Consider the following 22,787-nt stretch of genomic DNA (forward strand, 5'->3'; position numbering starts at 1 on the left):
AATAGCTAAAAAGAGATTGTGATAAATGAAGTTTAATAATTATTATTATCTTAGATAAAGCAAAATTCAGTCGATCGGATCAGAGGACTATATATGTTATATGACTGGCTGAAGCACATATCTTAATAAAACCCATTTGAGTGTTTTAATGATTCAATGTTTGGTTTGCTTTGAATGATTTATGTGTGTTTGAGCCTGAACCAGCCAAACATCATTGCTCAAACTGGCTTCGATCGCTGATTGATGAACGCAATTGGGCCAAAAGTCAAAGGCTGACCCGGCCTAGACATGGCCAAGAGACCGAGAGGTCAACAGCAGTGCCAGCTAAAAATTAAGTTGTTACTTCAGCTGCTACTTTTTATATTATTTTATTTTCTGCCTTCTTTGCTCCACAACTGATATACATGTCCACTTATACAGACGTACACATCTTTTTTGCGCCGTGTCCGAGGGCCACGGGAAAGGATTGGCCTGGCCCCAGTCGACGGGGGGAGCCGGGGAGAGTGGGTTGGGTGGTTGAGGATTTGTGTCCTAGTGTTTTTTTTTTGTGGAAAACCTTTTGCCTTTTGCCTTTCATTTTGGTCAACTTGCACTTGACGTCGTCGTCGCTGGCTGAATGAGAGCCAGCATTTTATTTCCCTTCTTTTTTGTTGTTGTTGTCGCTGTTGCTGTTTTTGTTGCTTTCTTTTTGTGTGGCTCCTTTTTGTGGCTAAATACAAAGGCGGCTGCTTTTTGTGCCTGTTCCTTGTTATTGTCCTTATTGTTGCTGTTGTTGTTGCTGCTCTAGGCCGCAAGTAGCAAGTAGTCTGTGTCTACGGTATGTGTGTGTGTATGTGTGTGCGAGTGTGTGTGTGTGTGTGCCCCCTCTTGGTTGTTAGTTGCATGAATATGAAGTGGTCTTATAATCCACACCAAACAACAAAATGACCCAAGTGCGAAATTAAAAGCCGAAAATGTGCTCTGTGAGAGCAGCTTGTGTGCGTTGGGGGTGGACTAGGTTATGGGCGTGAAGGGGTGTGGAGGGTGAGGAGTGAGGGGGGGTGAACTGAAGTACACAACGTGCTGACTGTGAAACGCTCGTTTTGTTGTTGTTGCCATAAAGAAGACGTTACGGCCAGATAGAAAACCCCCCGTCAAGCCTCATACAAATGTGATTTACTGAAACAAAACGTGAACAGTTCTCAATGCTCCCGACTATAACCACCCCCCTCTTCTCCCCGCCTCATCCACACTGCTATACCCATGAACACCTTCATTTGCAGATTTTTTTTTTTGGTTTCCCAGATCACAGACACAATTTGGCTCGAGTTCAAAATGATCAGAGATAATTGTATTAAGTTAGTTCTTCCTCTTCAAATGCAAACAGCAGCAATTTTAACTGTTCGCTGTTAACTGTTAACAGTTGTGTATAACAGGTGCTAAAATGTCATTAACATTCAACTCTCACAGCGCTGGCGCACTCAGGCGCATTTAAAGAGCGAGAGAGAGAGAGCGCAATAGCGAATGTTAAAGTGGGCTACTCTTCTTATAATTATGGCGAGGTTCGAAACTTGACTAACACCAGTCTCAGGCAAGCAAATCGCATTCATCATTTTTCTTGTTCACAAAACTTTGGCAAACAGTTTGAAACGTTCTCTTTCTCTTTGAAGCGAACATTTTTCTCATCTACAACGAAGCTCTTACGTCGTTAGCCGTTAAGTCTCTTAAGTCTGTAACGAGACGTACAGCATCAGTTCTTATAAGTATATTTATGGCGTTTATAACAGATTTTTGGGGTTCTATTTATAGCAACTTACATGCTGCAGCCACAGGTTGGAAACGTGTCCAGCAAATTATATAAATTACTTTGGAATGTGTAGAAAAGAGAGAGAGATAAAAGGTAGCTTTAACCTATTTTAACCGATTGAATTTCACAACAATACAATTGGTATTAAGAAAATACGTACGTAATTGAATAAGGTACCTCTACGGTGAGGTACCCCTACAATAATAGGTACACCTAATGTAAGAATCCCGGAGTTATCATCCTTACCGGAGGTAGAAAGAGAACTTAAATTGAAAACAAATTTGTATACACATTAAATATGTATTTGTGTGTCAAATGCTGTTCAAACTGAATGGAAGAATGGAGAAGACCCAACAAGACGGTCCAACTCATTCTTCGGAAACTAAAGAAACTAAGAAAGTCCAATAGCCACGAGATGTACAAGAAGACAGACAGTTCACCTGTCGGAAGTCATTTTGATTACCTGTCAATTATATTCGTATTCGACTAGAACACAGAACAACACAGCAAGCGAGTGGGAGATGCTCTCTCTCTCCCTCTCTCTCTCTCTCTCTCTCTCTCTCTGTCTCTCTCTCTCTCTCTGTCTCTCTCTCTCTCTCTCTGTCTCTCTCTCTCTCTCTCTCTTCTCAATCATTCAATCAATCAATCAATAATAATAAACTCTTTTAGGAGAAAACGTTAAAAAAAAAAGAACAAAGCATCTTCAAATTCAACTGAAGAGCATTCTGCAGAATTCCTAAAATATATTCGGAATAGGAGTAGCATAGGAATGGAAATATTTTGGGAATAGAAGTGATAGTGATATGTATATATATATATATCGTGATTGGATTTGTTTCTCGTCAAGAACTCAAAGCTAACTTAGTAGATTAAAGTCTCGGAAAAATCGCTGACGAGATGGAGGGCATAGTTACCCGATCTTAACCTGATGCAGACTTAATTAAAACAAAACCTAGTCTTATCAAATATTATTTAGCAACCGGGGAAAGTCAAAACAAAAACATGCTCAATTATTTAACTACTATCAAAAATACCAAATTTTAAACAATTTCAAGTCGGCAATTGCTATTCTTCTTTTTTCAATTATCGCTAGCAAAACATGTTTGTACAAAAAAGATTAATTAATTTTAAAATTAAAATATAATAATTAATTTTTAGTTTAACATATTTATTTTTATATATAATATAATAATACTCAAATATTTTGATTCTCAGTATTTTGCTTTCAATATTGAAATAAAATTTAGATCCCTTTTTAGCTCCACAGTAAAAAAAGCTTTTATTTCTCGTAGTCAACTGATTTTAGATCATGTTAACTAACAGTTCAAATGCATGTTAAGTAACAGATGTCGGCTCTGTAGGAATAACAGCGTGGTTGACTTTCCATTTACAGTTGTTTTGGGACAGCAAAAACATCGCAACAATTAAAGCTGCCGAAAAGGGGAAATTGAACAAAATAAGGGATTTATGCGCGGAGCTTTAAATATCCTACTAAATCCTTGTTTAGCCGATGCAAGCACCTTTCATGCCCTGCACTCATTCAAAATGAGTAAATGAATTTTTGCAAAAGTATGCAAGAAGCAGAATGAAATAAGGATATAGCCCTCAAATATATATAAAATATATACTTGGACATATTATTGACTACAGTGTGTAAGTATTTCATTGAGATCGAAAGAACTCAACGCTTTTGCTTCCCATATTGAACAAACTGCTGCTTGATTTTTAACAGCTGTGTATAAGGTATCTGCTAGTCGAGCACTCTTCGTCTATGTACATTGGAAATGGCAAATTGTGTATACGACAGGTTGAGTGGGGCAGGAGTGAGTGATGTGATGTGGTGTGGTGTCTGCTCCAATTTCTCAATTGCTGCTGCTGCTGCAAAGGCCAAGGGCTATCGGACGCATTACAGAAGTGGAGGCAGAGGGCAAGAAGGACAACAAGGACAACAAGGACAACTCCATTGTGTATAATAAATTTGCAATTATGATCGGTCGACTGTTTTGTGGCTGCAACTGCAGTAAGCATCCCCCCATCCCTTCGGTGTGTGTGTGTGTGGAAATTTATACGCCGAGCAAATTGGATTAATTATGAAACCATGAAAATTGGGTTAATTCCATTTGGCTTAAATAATTGCTGAGCTATTTGCCAGTCAAAACGTGCAATTCGAACTCGATGATTGCGTTGCATACCGCTTTTGTTGCCACTTGTGGCACGTGTGCTGTTTTTCGTTGACATGCGTTAATAAAAACAAATGAGTTTCACTCGGCGATCAGCTGCCATTTAATGTAATTACTACTTAAATACAATTTACCATTTTTGCCTACCCCACATGCCCCATGTCCCCGTTTCCCCATCCACAAAGCAATCAATCCCCCAACACGCGATTATCTGTGTTTTGATTGCCACAAGTGTCAATTACGCTCACGATACGCTCCCAATAATGGGGGATTATATATATATATAAATATATAAATATGTAATATGTTTATATAATATGAGAATAATAAATATACACTCGTGGACAGTAAAATTGTGAACTTATGAAAATACAATTTACAAATCATATCAAAAATATCCTATCTATATACATATATAATTAAGAGGAACACATAAATAGTTAAGGTGCCTTGCGTGGGTTATCAGTTTAATGGTTAGGTTAGCTTAGTGATTATATTTTTGTATATTAGCTATAAGTCAATGCAGACCTATTTAGATTTTGCAAGTAATTCTAGATTAAATATCTCCCATAAGCTTCTCAAGTTGTTGCCGAATTTCCCGTTATTAGAAAAGGGCCAGCAAGTACGAAGCTAATCTCAACAAAATACCCACGATACACCAAATAAGTTCTCCTGGCGCCATCTGCCGTTAACAAATAGCACACAGCAAATCAAAAGCTTTCGATTGCAATTCGAAATTGAAATTTATAGTTTAACAGTGGGTCAAAGCTTTGCAAAGCTTTATATTTGTACATTTTACTAATGTTAATGTTTACTGACTGAATGGAAAGAGGAGATTTCATTGATTATAATCTTGGAAGCAGGAGCCAAAATGTTCTTAACTAAAGTAAGTTCATTGCAGATTGCAGAAATCACGAACTTAAATCAAGTTTGCATTAAAGCTCGAGAAAATACAAATTTAATGGGCATCTCCTCGTTTAGCATATGTTATTAAATATTTCTTTCTGAGATTGCCGAAATAATGAATCATCAAATCAAAAATCGACTGTTGACAGGAGATTTGACAACATGTTGATTAAGAACAGGCTACCAGAATTGAATTATGCTCGATGGCTGTCACAAAAATACGTATAGCGACTTACCAAGAAAATGAAAATATATATAAAAACACCAAATCACAGATAGAATCGTAGACGACGCAGAGCAAGAAGAGCTACTCCAAATTTGGAGTAAAAGTTGATTTCTGATCTGATCTGATAAGGTTGATTTCAGGATTTAATCGATAATTGCAATCGTTTCGTGAATATTGGTATTAATTGATTACCGATAGCAATAAAAGATATAATTTTAAAGAATTGGCATTCCAATTCCAATATCGTCGTAATATATATTCAAGCAAGCCTAAAGCTAATCACAGGGTGTCTGCTAATCAAGCTCTCTCTCTCTCTCTCTCTCTCTCTATCTATCTCTCGCCTAAATCATTGTTATTTGTTTTCTTTTCACATTTGTTCAATAAAGAACTAAAAATAAAAAATGTAAAAATACCACAAGTACAAATAAGTAATTGGAATTTCATTAGTTTTGTCGCTTACAAGTCCGACTAGTTTCTCTTCATACCCACACCCCACCCCCCTCCGCTCCCAATACCCCTTGCCCTGCACTGTCCAGCAGCGAGTTGCAATCTTTATTCATGGAGCGTTGTCAACTCAATTATTTGGTTATTAGTTATTTATGAAGCCGCTGCCGCCACCGTTATTCGAGTAAGCCGCTCAATTGGCTACAAGCCAAGTACCAGTCACACCACCCCCACCCCCAGCTCTATACCCACCATCCACCCCTACAATTTACTACCACCGCCCCCCATATTAGACTCGTATCTAATTGCACAGCGGGACTGAGTTGGTTGGTTGGTTGGTTTGTTATTATTGTCATTGCTCTAATAATTTATATAGTTCATGATTTGGCTGTTGCTCAGTTGCTCAGTTACTCATTTGTCCCGTTGCTCAGTTGTTCATTTGTTCAGTTGTTTCGTTGCTCAGTTGTTCAATTGTTCAGTTACCCCATTCGAAGAAGCCTCCAACTGACTGTAAAATATCAAATTACCTTTAATTAATGCAGCAGCAACCAGCAAAAATATACAAATAAACAAGACAAAACAGCTATTTGAGGCATGCCGAATCCTAAATACCCTAGTTATATATGCTATATGCTAGTCTGATCTGGATGATTTGCTGTTCAAGTCTGAGAAGCCTCATACAGAACAGGAACAGGATCGGCGCAGATGCACCAACTGCCTGAATAACCCGGCGAAATTAGACAACATGCAGACATAGATCAGATTATATTGGATAAAATATTCAGCGAGTTACCCAACGATGCACTTTGACAGTGAAATGAGTTTGATCAAGAAGACAGAGCTGGCCGAGAAGGCCAGCCAATTGGCCAAGTAGAAAGAGCTGACCACTGTTGACAAGGTTCCTAACGAGTCTCAGCTATATTTTTAACTTGGCATTGAAGTCCCTTAGTGGGCGTATACCGCTATGTTTGAATATTAACTAAATATAGCTTCGTTTGCCATTGGCCGATTTTGGACTGCTCAAATGTGTACAAATGTGTACAAATTTATTGCTAATGCTAAAGTGCATAAATCGGTTTTATAAGCTTATATCCTGATATAGCATTACCAAAACTGAAGGACTTCAAGTGCAGGATTGCGAAAATTAACTTTGAAGCAGCCTCTCTCTCAACTTCAATGAGAGTTAATTGTGCGAGTGTGTGTGTGTGTGTACCACTGTGTGTGTGTGTGCGTCTGTGTGTGTGTGTGCAACGGGTTAAACGGCTTATAATGTTGCTAAGTAACACTAGAGCAAACTAACAAATGCCAAAAATCATAATTAGTTGCATGCCACGAACATTGCCCCCACCCCTCCCCTTCCATACACAGAGAAAAACAAATGTGGCAGTTGTTTAATCTCGAATGAAGATCAGAGTAGAATAAAAATGAGCAGCAGTAGAAGAAAGTGGAAACAAACTGCATTTAAATAATTTATACTTGGTTTAAAAGTGTATTATTTGATTTGTGCGGCATGATCGAAGATTTATTTTTGTTTTTCTCAGTGCAGCACACGCTACTTGCAACACATTCCCACATAAAGTGTTTGTCTGATTTATTCATAAACTAAAACTAAAACTCAAACTATTCCTATACGAGCACTAAATGGAAGCAAAGCAGGTCAAATCGAGCTCATTAAGTAATTATTAAATTGTTAACTGTTGTAAAAATAAAGTTGCTAGTGCTGAAAACTAGCATGTGGCAACTTTTGTTTAAGTTTTATTGTCAGCGATTATAATAAACGATAGATGACAATACATGGATTGAACATGGATTGCGAATAGTTGCTTAGAGATATGCAGATGCATCTCGCTGTGATTATATTGAGAGACTTGTGGAAGATTGTGGATTTTGCAATTTTGGATATTTTCTCAATGAAGTTCATCCCGAAGAGTAGTTGCATGTGGATCAAAGAAAACCGAGAGCTTGCAGCTGCCACAATAATAACAGATTTGCATATTTCAATCATATTTTTATTAAAGGAAACCTTTTATATGTATTACTTTATTTAAACCGAACTTACAAATTTGAAATGTCAAGTTTCTTTTCAATTTAGTTGAAATCTTTTGCATCTGTATATTTATTAATATTTTTTAATTAATATATATGTACATTGCAGGTCCTTTTGCATTTGTGGCACAATTGTGCTGCATTTCTGTATGCCCCATTGTTCATAGTTAAAGGGTATCGGAACGAATCAGAGAAATTAATCGATAACCTATGCGCATGAAATAAAAGCCAACTGGCAAACTAACTAACGGCTATTGTTCGCCAAATAATTTACATGCACTTCTGCACACATACACACACACACACACGCAGACCACAGACATTGGTGAAATTATTGACTGGTCATTTTGAATGCGCCTAAGAACAATGGCTTTAAATTAAAAAGTGAATAAAAGCTGCAAAATATGTGCGTGCACAAATCTCTCTCTCTCTCTCTCTCCCTATCTCCTCCCTATCGCTCTCTCTGTCTCTCTCTTGCTCTTTGGGTTGTGGCTTGTACAATAGCTGGCATTAAACATAATACGTGTAATTATTATTATTATTATTGCCATGTGCCAGTTTCCATAGCATATTATTGCAGTGGCGTCCTCTAGCGGTTCACTTCGGTACTTGTGCGCAGACGAATCGGATTCGGCTTCGTGATTGTGTTCGCTTCGTGTCGTCTGTCGATCACAGCGGCCATAGCGGCAGCAATGCACGAACTAACACGAACAACAGCGAACGCGAGCAAATGTTTTTTTTTCTCTTTTCGTTGCGCACAGCGAGCAGCAAGCCGTGGCCAACTGGATTGATCAACCAATCACGATACGCGAGCACAAGCCTCTGATCATTTTGAGCCAATAAGCAATCGCAATTTCATTTCTTTCTCTTAACTGCGTCCCAATCGTGCGCTTTATAAGGCCCCCATTTATTGGTTAACCCCCTTTAAACTCTTTTTTTTAGGGACTACGTCACTGGCAACAAGTTGAACTGTTGTCGCTGTTCAGCAGCAGCTCAGCAGGCCACAAACCATTGCCAATTTATCGTTGATTGTTAACTATTTATTAACGAATTACTTTATAATAGACATACGCACACACACACTCACACACACTCACACACACACACACACATACATGTCACTGGCTGCGTTTCAATTGCATTTGCAAAATGTAATTTTGTCAAAGTTGAATAGGAAATCAATTCACTTCCCTTCGCACAGCGCCTGTTTACATAACCACTGCTCTCGCTGGGGGGGGGGATGTAGGGGGGTGTGAGTTTGTTTGTTTGTTTGTTGCCAGCAGCCAGGCAACCAGGCAGGCAAATCATTAGCGGCGTCTGCTTCTATTGCAGCAGCTTCTGATTGATTTTAATTTGTTGTTCAATTAGTGGCGCTCATTCAATTTCAATTTGCCTGCAATCAGTCAATCAGCCAATCAAAAAACTAAACGAACTTATCACATTTTTTGCTCTGCATATTTGATCAACTTATTTTGATACAACTCCACCCTTTTTTCTCCCTCATAGTTTGGATGAGCATCGCTCAACCAAATATACATATATATATATATATTTAAATATTTAAATTTAAATATGATTTTCAGATTTTCCGTCTTTTATGTGCTTATCGTTTATCTCTTTTAAATATTTTGAAATTGTTTGACGAATCGCATTTGTGGATTTGGTTGACATTTGGACTGAAAACGGGAAATGATTCTTATCTTTTCTATAATATTTCTATTCAAATATATGCGTATATATATATATATATATATATACATATATGAATGGTATACCTGTATTTTTAATTTCTTGTGTAGGCTTTTGGGCTGTAAAAATATGCTTAGACATGGCAGAGACACAAAGGACACTGAGACGCAGACTGTGACGGGAGGGATGGGGGCAGATGGGTAAGCGAAGGTCCTGCGGCCGCCAACAAGTGCCAGCAAATGTGCCGTGAAGAAACCATTTAGGATTAGTTTAATATGATACAAGGACACACAAAACAAAATGAGAGAGCGAGAGACAGAGAGAGGGGCTGAGAGTGGATAAGGCAGCTGGAATACGCAAACAGTACTTAAAAATGGCAAAGCAGCAACAAAATCTTGACTACTTAGACACGCACGCACACACACACATACGAACACACACTAATACACATGCTCACAAGGACAATACTATTAGCAAGCAGGACGAACAACAAAAAAATGTATATATATATATATATGTATATACATTTATAAGAAAATAGCTCAGGAAAAGAAAAGAAGAGAGAAGAAAAGTTGAGCTGGCATAAGGACACGGACAAGCAAAATATTGGTTAGCTAAGCCCAAAGAGGGGGGCTGGCAAAAAAGAAAAAAAAAAACAAAATAACAAAAAAGAAAAAAATGACAAATTTGCAAATGTTAAGACGAAAAGAAAACATCAACATAAGTTATAGGCTTAGTGCGTAATCGTTTTTCGTACAACGATGCCATCCGGCGAAAGGACGAGCTCTAGCCACTGGACAAGGACGAGGACATCGGCATCGACATCGACAAGGAGTGAGGCGGTGCAAAAATGTTTGCGACTACAGGAGAGCCACCATCGACGAACCAACAACATGACAACATGGCAACTGTACACGCTACAATCTATCGAAAAGTTATCGAAACTGTTCAAAATGAAAAGAAAATGTATTGATAAAAAATAACTAAGTATTAGAATAAGCTTTTAAGTGTTATACAACCCAACATTCAATCTGATCAAAGCTGTAATCGATAACTTCTAAAAACCTATCGACAACTAAAGAAAATCGAAAGCAGCTAAAACATTGCGTCGATTGCTAAGCGAGAACTATCAACAATAAAGCGTTTCAATAGAGTTGGCTAAATATAGTTTCGATAGTTTTTCATTAATTTCGATAAATGTCTCAAATCGATATATCATTACCAAATGATGAGCTTTGCTAAATTTGTTTACTCTGGAGCACATATCAGTCATTATTTGAGCACAGACATGTTATCGATAACTCCAGCTAATACTCGATAGTCATTTAAAATCTGAATCGTCTGATAATAGATTGCATTAGCTGCGATATGCTAATTAACGTATATGGCCACATGTGGCCCACTCGCTGCGATAGTCGTCTGCATTAATCGAACTGGCATTTTCGATAACTGGCATCAATTGGTCGATTAATTTAAATACTTATGCAAAATACATAAGTCAGCTACGCCACACAAAGAGCTTATCAAGGCTACTGCTTGACCATTCCTGCCACCCCCCCTCCTTCGACACGCCCCTGCCTCGTCCTTGACCCGCAGGGGATTCGGCGTCGCTGTTCAAATTAAAAATGCATAAAAGCAAAAATGTGGAATTATTCTGATAAAATAAACACAGGGAAGAAGCCGCAGCGCAACACTTAACTACGTGAATATTACAAAAAGAGAAAGAGACAGACACTCCGAGAGCGAGAGAGAGACGAAGAGAATAGTTTAGGGTGGGGTTTGGGGGCGTGGAGGGATAATAAGAAAAAGAACGTGACATTGGCCTGGCCGCCACTGTGAGAGGAGTCGCTTCTTTGCGGCTGATGATGTGGATAAAATAAACATAGGACATTGGTTTTTCTTTCTTTTCTCTTCTTTTTTCCATTGTGTTTTCCTCTAGGTTGGGGACGGGCAGGCCATTGCAGGGGATGAGGATGAGGATAGGGATGGGGGATGGACTGTCGGGTGGTATTCAACAAGGACAAGACAGACGAAAGCGTGTTTAAACATTAAAAGGACCATTAGATACGCCTTAAAGTATGCTTCAAGTAGATTATCTTCCATCAGTTTTGTTTGCTTACTTGGAATTGTTTCGCTTCATTTTTCTCGTTTGCAAACACACACACCCCCACACCCACATCTCTATTTGGCTATGTGTCTATTTTGGCTGTATGTGTGTGTCTGTGTGTGTGTCCTGGCTTTACTTTACTGTGCACTTGGATACAACAAAATTATATTCTAGACGAAAGAAAAAAATATGATTTTCGGATTGTTTCTTCTTAATCTAAGACAATTTCAAACATGTTCAACTAATTTTGAGTTGACTTGAAACTCAATTATTTGCAGATGTATTTATTTAATTTCATATGAAGTACTAAAGTTTTTATTTTAATGAATCAAAGACCTCGAAATTGTCCAAGGCACGAATATCTATTTCTCTTAATTAATCGCCTATTTGTCGCAATTAATTGATATTAAAAGAACTCATATTCTCGTTTTAAGAAATGTTCACCCATTTCAATATCTATCTCTCCCTCTCTCTCTCTCTCTCTCTCTCTCTCTCTTCAAATTAAGTACTCAAGTATTTATTTGTAGAAGAGAACTGCTTGTTATGAGCACTTTTAACTTGATTCAGTGTTTGCTCTCATTTCCAATTATTTCAAAATAATCGAAAACTAATTGGGAACTCTATTCCACTTCGTTATTGAATTTAGAAATGCCTTTTTCTTCAATTCAATTCTCGGGGATGGTGGAAGGAGTGCGGTAGGGGGAGGAGGGCGGTCGTTATTGTAAATTGCGCGCGTGTCCTTGTAAAATAACATCGAGTGAATACCCCTCCCCCTGCTCCTGCTCCTCTGCTGTCTTTTGCTGTTGCAAGTTTTGTCCCTGTGTCGCTTCTTAAATTACCAAAAGTGCGCGTTTTGTGGCGTTTATTGCTGCTGCCTCTTGTTCCTTGCCCATTGCCCCCAGCACCCACTTGACCTTTGGCCTTTAAGCGAGAGTGACTCAGACAGAGATGGAGATAGAGAGAGAGAGAGAGAGAGGGGGAGAGAGAGAGAGATGGGGAGAAAGAGAGAGAGAGAGAGAGATAATGCATGTCAATTTCAATCGTATTTAAGCCAGATCTAAACACACTTTACCAATTACCAATATCTTAAACAAACTGACGATTAAATATATTATTATTATTATAGTTTTCAACTTGTGGTATTATTCTATATGTTGATTTTTGATCAGTCCTTCAATGCTATTTTCTGGATTGCATATTTATATATTTTCGATATATTAGTTTCAACTTTGAATCATGATAAAGAAGCCCTGATTTTTGGAAATCTGTTCAGTTTTGGCAAAGTTATGACCGTTAAAACTTTAGACCGATCCACAATTAATTTTTTGGGATAGCTTTTAGACTGCTGTGCAATCTAAGGCAGGTTTTCTAATATAAGATTGTTCAATTTCTAAATCGAAGTCTGGATTTCATAGCTGAACTTAATGAAACTTGCACAGCAGATCAATAATATGTGTGGCTATATATACAAGAGTGTTATATCTTTGTGTGCCTTTTTATAACTTCTATGGCCACTTTTATGCCTTTGTGCTAATCGATATCTCTTATAATTTTGAGGACAGCTTGCTGTTCTCCCCCTTTAAAGCTCGGCACTCAATGCTGCAGATACTTTTGCTGCGACCGCATTGGAAATATTTATTGAAGAATTGTTGAGTTTAACTAAAACCTGAATGGGTGGCACTCAGAAGATTTGAAAATGCTTTTTAGCGTAGTTTCCATTGTCAGTTGAATGAAATGTTTTATATTTGCCTTGCCTCATCCTTGGTGGCACTTTTGCTTGGATTTGTTGCCAACAACGTTTGTTGGCCTTAGCAATTGATTTAATACTTGTAATGCATGACCAACAGCAGTAACAGTTCTACATCCCCCCTCCTCCGCCCCTACCAGAACTACCATTACAGCACATATGTATGTGTGTGTGTGTGTGTGTGAGCCAAGCAGCCAACTGGCCAAGCGGCACGGAGCGCCACTTGAGTTAAGCTGCGCAAACGTTTGCATAATCACGTTCCAATTTAAATTGCTCTATTCGCCACTCTCTCTTCCTCTCCCTCTACCTCTCTCTCTCTCTCTCTCTCTCTCTCTCTCTATCTATCTGTCTCTCTCTCTCTTTCTGAGAAGGAATGGTGGGTGCCAGGCATCTCTCAAATTGCAGAAACTGGACCATTTTTATTAGCTGTCGAAGCGTTAGCGTAACTGTTAATGCTCTCCACACCATCTGGATTTACACCCCCCGCCCCCCCCCCCCCCCCACTCATTGCTCCAACTGTGTGTGTGTGTAGAAGAGCTGTGCCACAATGTAGTATTTGTTTTTTTTTTGTGTATTTTTGCCGTCGTATACCTCAAAGCAGCATGCACTTCAGTCCAGCCTGGCCTGGCAAGCGAATGCCATTCACATCGAATTCAGTTGATAACTGTTAAGTATCTTCTTTTATACCTTCGCAGAAGGCACTCCAATATTGTGGTGTGCTGTGCAGGACCTTGAAGGTGTATATATATATATATATATATATACGTCGAGTCGAGTTAGCCAGTGTCTGACTATGTGAACTCAGTCAGTCCAAAAGTAATCTTGATGAAACTTGGCCAGATCGAACGGATAACCAAATCATATAGCTGCCTTAGAAGCAATCGGTCTAAAGATGAGTTCTTGTCTGAACAACCTTATTGGTATCAGTGTATAAAAATCAAAGTATTTTATTCATATAAATATTTATTAATTTGTTCACAATTTTGTACACAACAATAAATATATTTATATATTTAGGGAAGGCATCGATAATGAACTCTTTCAACATAGCAGAGAAAGCATGTTGTAATTATGTATTTTTGAAATTCAGTATGTATGTATGTAGTTTGATGAAACAATTAGCGAAATGAAAATGTGAATTAAGCTGCTTTCAAGAGCCGCACAGAGAGAAAGAAAGAGAGAGAGAGAGAGAGAGAGAGAGAGAAAGTGCCAAACAGGATAAGGGTTGGGGAATGGGATGGGACTTAGGCTGGGGATGAGGACGAGGATGTGGCCATTGTTTGCTCCTGCTGATGCTGCTGAAGTGTCCTTTCGCGGCATTCTTAATGAATCTCGACATTTGACTTAAGCAGTCGATGGTTGTCGGGGCAAGGGGCAAGGGGCCAGTGGGCCAGTAAGAATAACAAGAGCAGAGAAGCTCGATGGGAGGAGGACCTGTCCGATTGCTAAAAGGCTTAAGAGCCAACAATGAGCGCAGTCCGTGTTCGTTGACTTTATACCCTGTAACAATGACTCAATGAAAATGAAAGTAACTGGCAGCGAAAAGACTTCTTGCTGTTCATTTTGAAGAACGATTGGCTCCCAGCGTTAATGGGTGAGTTTCTGTTAACGATGGCATTGCCAGCTCTGGTCTGGTTCCCTGATCTTGATGCAAGAACGCCAATTTTAGTTTAAGCTTTAAATCTTTATAGAACAACAGTTTACAGATACGTTAATTAGTTTCTCTTTTCTCAAACAATAGAAGAACTGGATATAGGCTATCTAATCGTCGGTTACAGCTACTTTCGTTTGCTGTTGTTGTTGCTGTTGTGTGATAGATGCAGGATGCATGATGCAGGATGCAGGAGTTGGACATGGCAATTGGAATGACGACAGCGAAGACGATGGCGACGTTGACGGAAATGAAAAGATAATTTACCCGCATGTTCAAACAACAGCGTGGATGCCACGCCCACACACTGGCCAGCGGGTATGTGGAAAGCTGGGAGCATTGGTCATCATCGTGCCGCTAATGCTAATCCGGGTTATCTGTCTATCCATCAGCTGGACATGTTATGATGTATGTAAATGCCGACCCGACTGCGACTGCGACTGCTGGTGCTGGTGCTGGTTGTGCTTGCTACTGCAGCTCCTGCTGCCAATGATGATAATCGCCACTCCTCACTATCTCCAACTCCAACTCCAACTCGAATTCCAACTTTAGTTCCAGCTGTAGCTCCATCTCCAGTTTCAGCTCCGATTGCGACTCCTGTTTGGACGCTGTCCGTCTTGTCATTTGTGTTTTTGCCGCCGACAGAGACGATGCTGGCAAACATTTAGTCTGTCTGCGACACACATACAACAACCACACTCAACACACACACGCACACACACGCACACACACGCACATACACGCATACACACACACACATACACCCAAAGAGACGCACAAATTTATTGTTCTTAAACATCTGAGCATGAATGAATGACTCGTGTGCCGGGCCAACGACTGGAACTCTGGCATGGAAATGGGAAGGGGGAAATGGGTATGGAAATGCAATCGGTACAGTAAACACCAGCGTGATAAGTACGCTATAGGTATCTAAGATCAGGGATTCATTCAAATTCCATAATTTCGTTTTATTTATTGTGACTGTAAAAAGTTTTACAACTTCAAAACTGCTCAAGTCTTTTTCGCACAATCATACACAAATAATTTATGAACATACATTTATTTTAAATTATAATAAATATTTTTTTACATCAGTCTTAAACACTTGCTGAGAAAACTAGCAAAAAAATAAATCTCGTACACTAATAAGATGTTGTAAAAGAGTTCTTGGCAACGGTTCCACTGTACTACCAAATACATTTATTGGAAACCAATTTCATAGACATCAAATCATGCTGTCAACCTGAATCGTACTTCAGTTTTGCTTCCGCTAATAGTTATCAATTTGTCCAAACGTATTCAAAATCCAAGTAGAATTTCTAATTTTAGCACAATGTTCATTAGGGAGGTATCACTGTATTGGTTACGGGAATGCCACGCTGACTGTGGGCTCGAAACGGGACGTTCTGGATATATATTTGAATGCCAAGTTGCCAGTTGTCACAAAGTGAGTGAAATATAGCCGAAATGTCAAATGTCAGCGAAAGACATTATTACTGGCTAGTTGATCCGTCGTCGTCGTCGTCGTCGTTGTTGTACTCCTCCCACTCCAACCACCCATCATCATCATCTTCATCATCACCATCATCATCATTATCATTGCTGTTGTTGTTGGCCTGCTTCCTTGTACTTTGGCTCATCCTTGTCCTTCCTCGTCGACGCATTGCCGTCGTCTGCTGCCACAGATAATCGATAGCCACACACACTGTGTATATATATATATATATATGATATGTGTGTGTGTGTGGAGTCTGCCAAATGAGAGACCATGTCAGCTCATCAGCCACCACACCGCCTTCACCGTCATCATCATCATCATCATCATCATTCCATGCTTCACTTTAAAATCTTCAATTTCGCAGCTTTCAACTTTATCCATCAGGCACAAATTTCAATGCAAATAATAGTATTACTATTACGCCCTTCGAAATCAGTTTAAAATTAAATTGAGTTTCAATTTCAATCTATAATTTGGACAATGTTGTCAAACGGCTCGATTAACTACAATTTTTATTTTTCGTCATTTAAAAGTCGCATATCCATTTCCATTTTTTTGTTTAGAAATTTGCCAATTATTGCCAATAAACAAAATAGATATTAAAATGAAAATAGAGTGCGGCTTGTATTGTATATTTATATAAACAAAATATATATATGTATATATATCCTTCCTTTTTTTAGAAAAACTGATTTGGTATAAACGGTTGAACGGTGTACTTTGATTATGACTACATATCGATGAAACTTTCAGTATTAACTATATATTCTCGATTAGTATTAGCAGTCGAGTTGATTGTTACAAATTGGTTACCTTATAGGTAATCTCTACTACCTTACAGATATAAAAATCCTTTTTAAATATGCTTTTTGAAAGCTCTGGAAAACCATACATCATTCCATAATATCGGTCCAAATCGATTACTGATAGCAATTAAATCGACAATATATTTATAATAAATAATGTAGATACCTGAATTTTATATTGATCAAGTGTTAAATGGCGAAAGACAAATAACACACACAGACTTTATGTAGGAAAACGATAACTTTCGATAACACTGCTGCTGCTATCGATACGCCTTAATATCAGGTGACAATGCTGGCTGATGAGCTACCCAAATTTCAATCCGCACCCAACCCAGCCACGCCGCCAAGCTCATCACTTAATTTCCAGTGATAAAGTACCGAATATGAACGTGACAAAAGTTGCTGATGACAAAGGCAGCAACAACAATGCGGAGTGCAATTGCAGCAGAGATGAGTGATTGGGGCAGGAGTATAAGTTGTTGCAGGGGGGCAGGGGGTTGGTTGGCTGGTTGGTTTGTTAGACGAGCCGCACAACAAACAGCAAAATAGAAATGACTTTAATAGCTCATCAATGATTCAAGCGGAAATCCGGTCTGTCCAAGTGCAGTCGGTTTATTGGATACCGGAAAGGCATTACCGTTCATTCCTTGCTCGTTGTCCTCGGCACAGGACGGGCCTGTCATCATCCCCCTCCCCTGCCCCCTACCCCTGTTCCCAGTCCCACTTCCTCCTGCATCGCTCAATTGCTCCTCGTTGTTGTTGTTGCTGCTGCTGCTTATTTGTTTGATTGGACTGCCTGACTGCAGCTGCTGTGTTGGTGTGTGTGTGTGTGTGTGTGTGTGTGTGTGTGTGTGTATTTGTGTGTGTTGGTGCGTCTGCTTAGCTGAACTGATTTTCACGCTGCACCTCCAAAAAAAAATGTGTGTGCAACACAATTTGCATATTGTTTTGTCATACGTCTACACCCTGATAGAGACCACCATGGGCTAAATTGACACATTTTCTATCAAAAATATATAAATCAGCCAGTGGACTATTTTCAATTTTTTCTATGTTTCTGATATATATTTTTCTATATATATATGCAACAATAATAATAATAACAACGTCAAAAATGATTCAAATGGAATTAAAATGGAATTCTAAGCGCACATTTACCGAGATTTATTGTGGCTCTTCACATTAAAAGAAAACATCCTCGGCAGCGGAATACAATTGCATAAATAAGTTATAGTTCTATATTTGAAAACTTATAGTGAAATTTAGATAGTTGAACTTGTACAAGGCCTGCAAGGTTTGGTCCATTTTCAAAGATGACATTTTCTTTTTCTTTCAACGGCGAACAAAATATTTGGTTTGCGTTCTTATTTCCATGGTGCAATCAGGTTCAGCATATCAGCATATGCATCCTATTCAATGATTGTATAAGGTATGTGTTTGTGTATGTGTGTGTATTTTTTGGAAGTCAACTCACACACACACACACACACACACACACACCTGAGCAGAGATGGGCAGAGCATTTTTCCGACAGCCCTTTGCACCTGTATTTTGAATCTGAATCGTTCTCGCCGGTACCTCTTCCTCTCTCTCTCTCTCTCTCTCTCTCTCTCTCTCTGCCTTTCTCTCTCTGTTGTTGTTCGGTCCACTGGCAGGATTGGTTTTATCTGGCTGGTGTGTGTTGTTTGCACATATATGCATCTGCATTATTATCATCATTATAGATGGCACACGGCCAGTGGCTATGTGACAGTAGCCGCTTAGCTTTTGTATCTCATTTATTATGCAAATCGGAGCGAGACACCAAAAGGGGAGCAGAGCGTACTGATGGAGTGGGAGAGGGAGGGGCTGGGAAGGGTATTGGAGCTGGTAGATTGTGGCATGCAGCGAATTGCCTTTAATTCGGCGCACCTGCAGAATGGTCAACAAGTACCATTGGCGATTCCCATTCCCGATTCTCATCATCACAATTCGACATTCTCTGCATTGGCATCGTCGATTACTCTATCTTATATTATTTATCTTCTTATCCAGCATTTGCAGTGCGTCTTACAATAATCAGACAAAGTGTGCTTTGGCAAATGCTGATAGCTCAAGTATGATATCAAGCTTTGAGAAGAAAGACTAACAATTTTTGGAAAATATGCTTTACGTTTCAAACTAAATAATTCAACATTCAAGAATAAATTTATAAAATATCCGTAGGCTTTATGAAGGCAGCAACTTTGAAATTAATTTTGGTTAATATTTGGAGTCATATTAAAACTAATATAAACTCTAATATTTATAAAGTACAGTTGAAAAGGTTATTAGTTTAGAGCCTGATCATCCAAAAGAAAAGCAGAAATAAAGCAAATGGTCAATACAAATAAGCCAACGACTGGCCAACAACCAACAAAGAGGAAGATCGCCGGGGGTTGCCACGCCTTCGGCAACATTTACACCTCATAATCTGAAAATATATATGTATGTAAATATAAATATATACATAGAGACAGAGACAGAGAGAGAGAGAGAGAGAGAGTGAGAAAATTGACGCTTGGCAATAATCGAAAGCAAATACAAAGTTTTCAATTTTTCAATGTTAATCAATTACGTGATTTAATTGAAAATGCCAAAGTCAATAAAAAAGAAAATAAAATAAAAATAAATAAATAAAAGCCCATAAGCATTCAATATATGCAAACAAATATATGCATATTTTTTATTCATATTGCTTATCTATCAATTTCAAATGTCCCGACTTCTGTTTGTTTTCAATATGAAGCGGAAAAATCAAAGAGAGAGAGAGAGACAGAGGAAAAATTGGAACTGTGGCTCCCAGTTATTTGTTTTCTCTTCTTTTTGGTTCATTTTTTGCTTTGTTTGTCAGCGAATTGTTTTTCAATTAATAGAAAGACTCAAAAATTAAAATGCGATTGCAATAACCATTCGCAGAGTGTTTACTTATAGAAGGCACTGTACATAGAAAGACGAAAATAATAGGGAAAAGAAATGTAATTTGAAATGGAGTTGGTAAATGAGGAAGGAGTCCTCAGGGACTCTGAGGAGTATCTCGTTCAATTTATTTATTGAATAGACTTAAACACAAGTCTTTTGCCTTATAGCAAAATGATTTGCAGAAATGCCAAATTTTTTTCATTATCTCAAACTCATAATTTCTCTAACTGAGTGAGTTGCAGTCTGTTTCTAGCATATGTTCTGGGGTCTCGTCCCTCTCAAGACAGAGTCTGTATCTGGTTAAGAAGCAAAGACCAGTCGAGCAACTCCATTTTAGCATCGCTTACCTCCTTCTCCAATATGGTCATTAGATGAAGGACCTTGACCACGACTCTCTCGATAACTTGCAGTTTCTCGAATCACTTAAACAAGGGCTACTTCATTGGATCTACTCCAAACACTTTGCCATTTTCGTCTATTCCACCAACAATGAGTAATTATTTATCCAAGCCATGCCCACTTGATGCGAACAAGTTTTTCACTTGATTTTTGATAGTTACTTGGCTTACTTTTATTTATTTTTAAGGGGCCAATTTGGATGCACAGATTCACCGATATCGAATGGGGTAAAATTCAATTTTCGACAACAATCAAGGCGTCGTTAAAAGGGACTTCAGGTAGTATCTAAACTGTAGATTCGAAAGTATGCCAAGGAATCGAAAATGCAGCGGCAGCAAATATATATACATATATATATACAATCAAATATACATATATATATACAATATATATATATATATATATACAATCATATATATGTGCATACACAAAAAAAAAACTGACCTTTCGCTGCATGAGGCTGTGTGAATTGTTTCGACAATGGGGAAACAATAAGAAATAAGAACTCGCATCCGAAGGTAGCCAAGGAATGCACAGCAATCCCGGCTCTGTCTGTGTTTGTGTGTGGGTGTGTATGTGTGTGTGTGTCAAAACAAATTTCATTTCACATTCAATTAAATTAATTTTAACACCATTTGCAGGCGGCAGGACAGCAGCAGCAGGAAGATGCCAATGCCAATGATTACAAAGCAGGATGCAAGGAGTTGGAATTGAGAGTTGGACGTTGAAGTTGAGGTTGAAAGAGAGGAAGAGAGAGTGTGTGTGTGGGAGTGTGAGTGTGTGTGTGTGTATGTCCTGCTGTCGCTGTTGGTCTGTGTGTTGGGAACGCAAGTGCCGCATGCCTTTGCCACGTTCTCCACATTTCTTCACTTAAGCATTAATGGTTTTATCTTTGCCCTGTCCAACCCCACTTATATATATATCTATATGTATATATATATTATATATATATATATAGGTCGATCGAGTGCGGAATTGAAACTGCGTTGAGTTGCGAGCAAATTCGAATAGCGAGTTAATATAATTACAGAAATAAAGTCTGGAATTTTAATTAAAACACAACTTCATTTACAGCCGCAGACGACAATCTGACGCCGAGCAAATAGTCAACTGTACATTCGAGGAGTGGCCAGTGTTGTGTGTGTGTGTGTGGCAGGTGTAGCCGCAGTCCAAGCACAAACTTTCCAACGACTGTCATTTCAACTAGAAAATTTCGCTAATGAAATTCGAATAATGACGTCGACTTGGATTCCAATTGTTGAGGGGTAAACATAATAATATATATATCATATATACTATATAAGCTTAAGTCCTCACAATCTGAATGATCTCAAATCAATAGTAGAAGCAATGGAATGTTTAAGGGATTATCGAATATATACACATTGCACGTAATATATGAATGCAGTTACTGAGGAGTAACAGTTCATCATCATTCAACATCATGATCATCATTATGACACTACTCCAAGGCAACCAAGATACTCATCTCCAGCATGTCTTGGAGTCCAGTTGATGATTGCATTGTTCCTCAGCAGCTGACGATTGTTCTCCTAATCAGCAGCATTTTTTGCGAGTGTACTCTCTGTCTCTGTCTCTCTTTCTATCTCTATCTCAATCTGTATCTCTATCTCTGTCTATGTGTGTGCTGACAGCAATTTGCGTATCAATATGGGCACATAATGCTTCGAGAATGATTTCCAAAATTTGCATTTAAATTAATAATTATATTTGCAACACAAACAGACGCTCAGTGGAAAAGGAAGGGGGTTGTATTTTGGTGTGTGTAGTGGGGGTGGGTAACTTAGGGCTGCCAGTCCCAACTATGAAACATACAAAAAAGTAAAACAGCAGCAACAACCAAAAAATACAACAACAACAACAACGGCAACAACGACAACATCAAAAAATGCAAATTTTGCAAATTTTAGGCACAAATTTAGCCATTAGTTGTTGAACAAAAATGCGTTGCGCATACGCAACGTGCGCCCAGAACCAACACACCCTTCCACTCACACCCACAAATTGTGATGTGCATAAGTCAGCTGGCAAACACCAAGTCCCCCTTCCCCCTCCCCCTCCTTCACCCCCTTTCCTCCCATGTTGTGGCAGAACCTGCTGGCTGCAACGCTTGCCACAGCTGCGGCTTTTGTAGCTTCTGTTTTTGACTGATTCTGATGACGCAACAAGGTGCTGCAACTACAACACTGTTCCTCAGCTGCGGCAGTGCCAGTGGCAGTTGCAGTAGACCAGTTGCATAATTTGGAACTGTGGCAATAAGACCAGAGCAAATGAGCATATGATATGCCAGGTCCAGAGTATCTCCCAGTCGAGCTGTCTCATACACCAAGTGCATTCA

This window comes from Drosophila grimshawi, unplaced genomic scaffold, assembly GCF_018153295.1.
Source record: "Drosophila grimshawi isolate 15287-2541.00 unplaced genomic scaffold, ASM1815329v1 contig_848, whole genome shotgun sequence".
In the NCBI taxonomy this organism is placed as follows: Eukaryota; Metazoa; Arthropoda; class Insecta; order Diptera; family Drosophilidae; genus Drosophila; species Drosophila grimshawi.